General features: G+C 40.1%; 1 protein-coding gene across 1 annotated transcript in view; it reads left to right on the top strand.

Annotated features, from left to right (window-relative positions):
• Positions 1-240: 240 nt before the first annotated feature.
• Positions 241-6741, top strand: part of DNAJC13 (DnaJ heat shock protein family (Hsp40) member C13) — a 122133-nt gene continuing 115632 nt past the window's right edge. Inside the window, exon 1 of the mRNA XM_012766876.2 lies at positions 241-503. The gene's annotated coding sequence lies outside the window, so the exon portion shown is untranslated. The remainder of the gene's footprint in view (positions 504-6741) is intronic.

The following is a 6741-nucleotide window of genomic DNA, read 5'->3' as shown; positions in this document are numbered from 1 at the left end:
CGCGAGCGCGCCCAGGGGCGTGTCCTTAGCACGAGCGGAGGGGCGGGCCCTCTCACGCGCTGCGTGGACTCCAGGTCCCACGGCCGGCCTCTCAGTCTGCGCATGTGTAACAGCTGGGCTGCGGAACGCAGAATTAAGCGGAAAGGGAACGAATAGGACGGAGAGGGCGGGGCAGAAGGCGGAAGAATTGAAATCAGCTGACTGGGTCTCGTGACAACCTGGGCGGTGGCGACGCAGGCGTGTTGGAGCGCGGTCGCTCAAAGCCTGAGCGAAGATGGCGGCCTCCAGAGTGAGCCTCTGAGAGGCAGAGGGAGGAGGCGGAGGGGGCGGGGAGGCAGCACCGCGGCAGCACCAGGAACCCGCGGCAGCGGAGCTACAGGGCCCCGGCGGGGGAAAGGGGAAGTGGTGAGGGTGAGGAGGCCGGAGGGCACCTCATCCCACTGTGGACGCTGAGCCGGCGGCGGGAGGAGCTAGGGCTGGAGCCTTTCCAGTCCCCCGCGAAGGTAAAGCTGACTCCAAGCCCTGGACTTTGGGGCTCTACCTTACCCTCTCCCCATGCTGCAGCGACTTGGGGGGGGCTCAGGCTATGAAAAAGTAGGGATGATGTTTTGGCTGCCACAGCCTGCAGCTACTAAGGGAAGCAGATTACCCTTCCCCCATGCCGCTGGTCTGGTTCCTTCCGTTGGACCCCCCCACCCAAACTCTGAGTGACATTCGCCCGGGGCGTTGCTCGGTTCAGCCCCACCCCTCTTTTTTTTTACCGGGTCTTCTAGTTTTCTACCCACTGTGCTTTCCCTCTTCCCTCAGCACACATCCTTACTTCACACACCCCTCATTCCCCTGTGGGCTCCGCCCTCGGGATTCCCTTCCAGCCTCCTAATCTGAGCACCCTCTCTGTTGGATGCTGGTAACTCTTGTTTCCTTGGGTCAGCGACCTTCCTTCCCTGCACGTCTTGCGTTGACTCCAGCTTTCTTTGCTTAGCTTTGTTCGTTTTGTTAGGAAATGAGGAGCGCCCACGTTGTCTCTTCAGTCCTTTCCTTTTTCCGAAATCAAGTTTTCCCCCAGGATTTTTCCTTCCTGCAAGGTAGTTTATTCACAGTGGTCTTTCCTCGGGCTGCTGCAGTTTTACTTCTGAATGTGGCCTTTGGAGTGGGTGAAATAAGACTTAGAAGCTCAGTGAAGTGGCTGGCTGTTAATCGCGTATTTGAGATTTAGCTATACTTAAGAAAAGTTCCTTCCCTTAAATTGTCACCTTACTGTAGGTTGTCCAGTTAACCACTCTTGTCTTTTGATTATTTCTTTTATCAACTTCTTAGGGGGGAAAAAAGTAAGAATTTCCCCCAATGTGGTGGTGGTCTCTCAAAATAATTATTTCTCTCTTCCTGATTCCCCTCAAAAAGGAGGGTCTGTACGTGATGCTTTTGTGTCCTCTGGGAAGGGCTTTACACTCTAGACTTATTTTGAACCTCTTGTAAGAAAAGTAAAATTTCGGGATAGTTCTTCAAGACCTGCCCTTAGTGATTGTCTTTCTTACTGTATTTCTCAGTTTATGGACTTTATAGATATGTAGGTTTGAAAGTATTGTCTGCAAGATTTGGGGAAATTACAGTGGTTTTGTAGGTTATTACCAGTACTCTATGAGTCTATGGGAGTATGAAATAGGACTTGCCTTAAAAACAGAAAGGAAATTTATAGAAACTACTTGTCAGAAATTCGGTATCCTAAAAAGACTTGATGTCACAATTCCTTGGTTTCTGGAAAGTGCATTATTGTTTGGCTTAATTTAGCATATCGCATAAAATCTTGTTAACATTTTAAATGTAGTGTGAAACAATGTTTAAGTGGCTGTATGTCAAACTTGGTTTGTGCTATTAATATCACAGTGCACTCAGGAAACATAAGTCCTTGTGTAGGAAATATTACATTATATTCCTTGATTGAAAACAGGAAGTAGAATTTATTAAGGGAGGAAAAGGGGAGTCAGTCGGTTACTAAGAAATAAGAATGTAAAGAACCTTAAGGCTGCAGTCCAGTTCATGGAAATTATCAGCATTTGTATTCTACCGAGAGGCAATGATGTTTCTTTTTTTCTAAAGTGGTGGTAATAAATAGTTTAAAATATATGAACATCATACAGTGTTAACAAGCTTAGTTGCAAACTAATAAAATACTTAAAAGCTAAAATGGGTAAAATATGAGTGTCATCAGTGAAAAACAGTTATGGAATCATGGAAAGCATGAGTTATTTGTAAGAATGTAACTTTATCCACAGATAAGTAGAAGCTGGTTGCCTGAGTGGGCTGTAACAAACTGACATTATTACATTTGTAAAAAGATTAATAGTGGACTCTGGTTCTCTGTAGATACTAAGTTAGAGTTGAAATAAAAAGGTTTATGTTAAGTAATTTGGCTCCATTCCTCAACCAGTTCTATTTACACAGGTGAATTTGAGGTGTCCGTTACACATACCTTTCCCCTGCTTCTCTGATTAAGATCCTTAAACTCAGAAAAATAGAAACAAGGCTGTGCAGATATACTGCACTACAAATTTGTTTGCTACTGATAGATTTTGGCCTAAATGTTCTCCGTAATGTTTGGCAGTGGTTAAAGGGTAGTTGTTCTGAAAGAGATCCTTTGAGTCAGTGTTTTTCAACATTATCAGACCCAACAAAGGCTCCCCTTTTATACCAAATAATTTGTAACACCTTCTTTACTATCCCGAAATAGTTTATAAATAGTATAATCACCTTCTTGCTTTGGCCTTGGACAAAAATAAGCTTTGCTCTCACTTTTATAACAAAAAAGAACTAGACTAACTTCAAATTCATGACTTTTTTGAAACCTACTGAAGAGCTGAGGCCACAGACTAAAACCACTGTCCAAAAAATTTAGAGAAAGTTCTTGCAGAGAGACAGAGAAGACATGAATTCAGTTAATCTTCATCAGACATAACTGGACTAGTAGAATTCAGTTATAATAGCTGACAAATTGATGGAGGTTAAGGGCTCTATGGTGCAAGCCCTTTATCCAGAAACCTCACAGTGTCTATTCCTAGAAAAGATTGGAAAGAACCCTGGGGAGTATCTGTTGTCCAGACCTAGAGAAGGGGAACAGCAGTAGAGCTTTCACTAGAATCACGAAACTGATTCTTTCTCTGTCTTTTCTGTGGAATGAAAGCTTTGGTTTGGGGGTGAGGGGAAATCTCTGCTGCCCTATTGGTGAACATTCATTGGGCTGGCGGTGGACAAAGAAGGGGGAAAGAATCTTTTGCCTGGAGATGGGTCCCTGACTTCAAAACTACAGCCTGGGGAGGGTCAGGAGAACCCAGAAGGCCACACTACGGAGATCCAGCAACATAGTGTATACTTAGACTGAACTTTAATCAGAATAAGAGACTGTATCCCCTTACTGCTTGCCACCAAGCTAAAAAGCTGCAAATAACAAGTAACCACAGAATACTACTAGGAAAGGTATAAGATTATGCAAAGCACAGCACAAAAAATCAGACTGACATTGCTCTAGTAACCATCCCCCACCATAGACACAAACTTGTGTACATGTATGAAACCTATGGTACACTGAGGATAACCATAGCAACAACACATCATAAAACAGCCCAGTCCTAACTAGATTAGGACAAACCCTGCACTAAAGGCCGCAAACAAAAGGCATGCCCATTTCCAATCATAAAAATTATTCACCTCACTCTGCTGTCCTGCACAACATGCCCAGGTTTTGACAAAAAGTTGAGGCCTATGCAAAAGAAAAAGTTCTCAAGAGAAAGCAATTATCATGACACATTTTTTTAAAAAAAAGATAGCTTAAAAACGAGCATTGTTTTGTACATGTTAAATACTATAATAATTATGACATCTTGCCTTGAAAACATTTGCTTGTGGCAAGGAGCATTGGAAGGAGTTGCAGCTTGTGAGTAGCGAAAAGGGGAACGTTATGAAGTGGAATGGAAAATTGTAACAACATATATGTGAATGTGTGCGGTTCATTGACCACTTGTTTGTTGGGGGGATGTGTTTTGTGAATTCCTGTGTGGCTAAGTTTAGTGGGGTACAGTTTTCTACATTCACCTAGTGTGTGTTGGGGACAAAATCACACATCAACAAATGTGGAATTTGTATCATATCCAAATTGTTCAGTAATACATCAATCCTGTTGACATAAACTCACATTATCAGAAGAGCATTATAGAAGAACTGACTATATGCCTTTTAATATGTAAATACTTAAGTGTGATTATACCAAAATGCACAATGAAGTTGTCAGAGGCTTGTTACCTTTACGTGGAACCAGTTTGTTTTTGATAGAAATGTTGATGGGCACAGGTTTGTCATATTGGTGACTCAAATACCACAAGTGGGATTGTCATTAGCCTTGTTTTCGGAAATGAACAAGGTAAAGTATAATCTCTTTTTATTTATTTTTTCCATTTTTTAAATTTCAGCATATTATGGAGTATAATCTCTTAATTTGCATTAGTGTTCCATTCTTGGAAAATCTGTCTATATTAAACCCTATGAAATGTACTTTGATGTATACATAAAGTTGAATTAGATTCTGGGATTACTTCATTGTAAATAGGCTTTTATCTATGTGATTTACCACTTGGACATTTGAAAGTCATATGTTGAGGTTGGTTCTTCATTCCATGTGGCTGTCTTGTACCTTGAGGGGTATCTAGCCCAATCCACTAAATGCTAGTAGTGCTCCCAATCATAGTACCTCAGATGGGGTGACATCCTACCCTAACCATCACTATAGTTCAAAATTTTCATCAGTGGTTTTTAACACATTTTTCTACTTCAGCAGTGTTCACATGCGCAGCATATGCCAATTGATAACATCTCTTGTTATAGGGAGTCATTTTTAATCGTGGAAACCCCTTCAGGAGTCATTGATTTAGGGCAGTGGTCCCCAACCTTTTTGGCACCAGGGACCAGTGCCAAAGACAATTTTTCCACTGACAGGTGGGGTGGGGGGATGGAGGCAGAGCTGGGGCAGTGATGTGAGCGATGGGGAGGGGAGCACTGCTTTAAATTCAGATGAAGCTTCCCTTGCTCACCCCGCTCACTTCCTGCTGTGCACTGCCCCCTTCCTAAGTTTCATGGAAGACAGTTTTTCCGTGGTGGAGGATATGGGGTACAGAGCTCTGTGGCCTGTCCCTAACAGGCCAAAGACTGGGTAGGGGTTGAGGACCACAGATTTAGGGATATCTTTGTAGCAAGTACCTTAAGCCAACATGGTTACGATCATCTTTGCTAATTTAAGATACAGTTACGTATGCAAAGGTACATTTAATTGTGGTTTGGTCAATAAAAATAAGCATTCAACTTGCTAGTAGTTCATTTCAGATACTCAACTTTATTTAACAGCCTGCATATTTGAGTTTTACTTGTATTTTTATGGACTACTCGAAGAGTGATCTCTCAAAACAAGGTCAAAAATCAGTAGGATTTTATAGTTGCAGCACTCTTAAGCTGCCCTTAAAAGTAGAACCACTGCCTAAGCAGTGTTCATATATTTAGCACATGCCCAGTGGTAATATCTGTTTGCAGTTGACTAGTGTTTGATTTTTTTGGTTAACAGAAAACAAAACCCCTAAAGCAATCTAAATTATTTTAGTGCTCTGATTTTGTCAACTCAAGTTGCCAGAAGTTAATGGAAGGATTGATAAGGTTATGAATGTAGGAGACTTTTTCTAATATTTTATAATAGACTTTCTCTAATATTTCATGAATTCTCTACTAATTATACTAACATTTAAACTCTTATACATGATTTTCTGACTTATATTGTATTCCTTAGTCATCTAATGCTATAAGGTTTCTTTCCCTCAAACTTCTAGTCAAGATGTAGAATATACTTTAAATGTTTATCAAATCTTAGAGCAGATAAACCATTTTTCCCCGCAAACCTTAGAGCTGCTAGGTTTAATATTAAAAGTGGAACTTTCCTTTTTCAGGGTAATTTGGAAGTGTTCTCTAAACTGTAAAGTATTAATACTATGAATAATAGGGACATTTCAGAAAGAAAGAAATGAGAAACCTGTGTTACTGCTTTTTTGTATTGGGTGAAAGGGAAATTGTAGCAACTTAAACTCCTTGTCTTCTGAAAGTATAAAGAGAACAGTGTTTGAATATTAAGATGCTTACTGTAAAACTTTCTTCTATTTGTGTTTGTTATAGGCTTGGGAAATTTAGTCCCCCATTATATATTTACTATAATGATAGGAAGAACAAGTTAAAACAGAGCTGCTGGAAATCTCTTTACCATAATAGACCAAGATTATTAAATGCCTGTTTTGTAAGCTGAAGAAGAATTTATTGAACTAGTACACTTTGTTCTTGCATAAGCCAAATTATGCTTCAAAGATAAAATGAAACAAATTAGGTCTAGAAAGTTATAGTAATGTGTACAAACTATATAAAAATATGTAAATGATCAATACCAATGATTTCAAGAATTAAGAACACATTTCTGAAAAAACTTTTAGGTGAATATTACAAGGCATTTTTAAATTTTGAAAAAGGAAGAATCACAATAATATATCTTCATAGGAAAAAATGTTAATTTTTTTAATAACAGATAAAGGTCTATTTTTTTTTCAGAAATAAGAACTATTCCCTCAGATAAAATTAGCAAACATATGATGAAAATAGAAGAGGTAGGTCTCTTTCAATACTTGATTTCTGTTGTTGAATAGAGAAGGTTAACCGCTATGGTGT

This window comes from Microcebus murinus, chromosome 1 (genome assembly GCF_040939455.1).
Source record: "Microcebus murinus isolate Inina chromosome 1, M.murinus_Inina_mat1.0, whole genome shotgun sequence".
Taxonomy (NCBI): Eukaryota; Metazoa; Chordata; class Mammalia; order Primates; family Cheirogaleidae; genus Microcebus; species Microcebus murinus.
This window is presented reverse-complemented; position numbering and strand designations above follow the sequence as displayed.